Genomic DNA, 2391 nt, shown 5'->3' on the forward strand with positions numbered 1-2391 from the left:
GAGCATCTGAACTTCCTTGAGGGGGAAGGAGAGGGCATGCGGGCTACAGCTTGGACTTTATCCAGATTAGCTTTGAAGCCCGCACCCATGACAATTACTCCAAGAAATTTTCCTTCCTCCATCCCAAACGAACACTTAGCTGGATTCAGCTTCATGTTGATACTTCTTAAGGTTTCGAACGTCTCTTTGATGTCTCTAAACATTTGGTCTTCCTCAACGCTCTTGATCACAAGGTCGTCCATATAAACTTCCAAATTTCGACCAATTTGACCTTTAAACGCTATGTCCATCAATAGTTGATATGTGGCCCCCGCATTCTTTAGTCCGAAAGGCATCATTTTATAACAAAAAGTGCCTTGATCGGTGCGAAAGGCTGTTTTATCCTCATCCCCCGCAGCCATGCGGATTTGATGATAGCCTTTGTAAGCATCTATAAAGCATTTGAATTTGAACGGTGCCACAACATCAACCTTGAGATCTATTTCAGGTAACGGATACCAGTCCTTAGGACACGCCTTGTTTAGATCCTTGAAATCTATACACATTCGCCACGTCCCGTTGCTTTTGGGAACGATAACTGGATTGGCGACCCAGGTCTGATATTGAGTTGGACGAATGATTCCAGCCTGTAAGAGGTCTTGAACTTGCTCATTCATTGCTTTTGTTTGCTCTGGACCCATCTTACATTTTTTCTGGACAATTGGAGTAAACATCGGGTTTACCCTCAACTTGTGCTCCGCGATACTCCGCGGGTTGCCATGCGAAGACATATACATTTTTTTGTTAACAACTGTTTCATAAAGGTCCTTATTGTCTCAGAGATAGCAGGTCCGGTTGTTACAGTCTGATCAGGGAACTTCTTATTCAAAACCCATTTTTCCGGTTCAGTCCGTTGAGATTAATTTGGAATCTTGCTGAGCTTTCTGTTGCGAAGCAATGTTGATTGACATGAATTATTGCTACACCAGTGCGGGTTGGAACCCCTACCGCACCGTGAGCTGTGGACGGGTGAGCATTGAAATCTCCAATCGCTTCTCGCCCTAAGATGATGTCATGTTTCGACGTTGCGGGTAAAACTAAAAATTTGACCTCCTCGGTCCTTGAATGAACTCCATCGCTCAGAGTGACTGGAAATGAAATCACCCCTAGCGGGTGCATTATCTCCCCTCCAAATCCTGACACAGGAGCATGGATGGGTTTCAGTCTTTCTTTGTCCTCCTTATCGAGATGTTCAAAGCACTGTTCATACATGATGTCCGATGTACTACCAGTATCAAAGAAAACGTATTGCGAGCGATAGTGACCGAAGAGGGAAGTGATGATCAAGGGATTCTTGTTACTGGGACCTCCCTTGATTCGTGGAAAGATCACTGGCTCATTCTTCCACTCTTCTTCGTCAGACTCTCGCCTCTTTCCCCCGACCCTTCGTCCGCCTTGGATCATGTGAACGTTTAAGTCCTTGACTTGCTTTTTTGACGGGCCCTGGTTGTCCCGCACGGGAGCTTTACCAGTCCCAGATTTTCCATCTTTCAACAAGTGTCCAAGTTTTCCGGACTTCACAGTCGCCTCAATCTCGCTTTTCAAAGCATTACATTCGTTCGTGTTGTGACCGATGTCATTATGAAACGAACAATGTTTTTTTTGGTATCGAGGAATGATCTCCTCGTGAGTGGCTACGGTTTCCGAAAATTCACATTCTCTGTGGTGAGAATTTCTGCGGGAGTCTTTGAAAGAGGAGTCCAACTGTTGGGACCTCGATTCGAGGGTCCCCCTTTGTTCTTGTTGCCAATGAGAGATATTGCATCGAATGGCTTTGATGCTTCCGTGTTTGGCTGAAGTCTTGACCAGATTGGCCCCATTGCCTGTTTATTGGGTCGTGGAGTTTGAAACTCGACTTTGAATTTTTGTTTTGAATTATTATTCCCCAATGTTTTTTCAGTGTTGGCAAATAACTTTGCCACGGTCATGATATCATCCCATTCTTTCGGCATTCCATCCCTACAGTGAGTGTGCGGATCAACGCGTCACACTTGACATTTTTGTGGAAGGCTCCGCGAAGCATGTCTTTGCTGATCCCGCCAATGTTAAGACTTTCGTCATTGAACCTGGTAATGAAATCTTCTATGGATTCGTTATCACAGCGGATAACATCCAGAATTTCTGACTGATCACGCATGTTCTTCTTCTGCTGGCTGAATTATTCTGAGAATTTCTTCACCAGATCATACCAGCTAGAGATTTGACCGTCATGTAACTTTTCAAACCATTCTCTCGCTGCCCCTGTTAGTGTCAATGCGAACATGTGACACCAATAAGGGAGCGCCCATCCGCTCACACCACCCACCACCATGAAGTTTTGGAGATGATCACTTGTATTTACCCACCGATGTA

This window comes from Bidens hawaiensis, unplaced genomic scaffold (genome assembly GCF_021521415.1).
Source record: "Bidens hawaiensis isolate Kalapana, Puna unplaced genomic scaffold, B.hawaiensis_p1.1 tig00046678_1, whole genome shotgun sequence".
In the NCBI taxonomy this organism is placed as follows: domain Eukaryota; kingdom Viridiplantae; phylum Streptophyta; class Magnoliopsida; order Asterales; family Asteraceae; genus Bidens; species Bidens hawaiensis.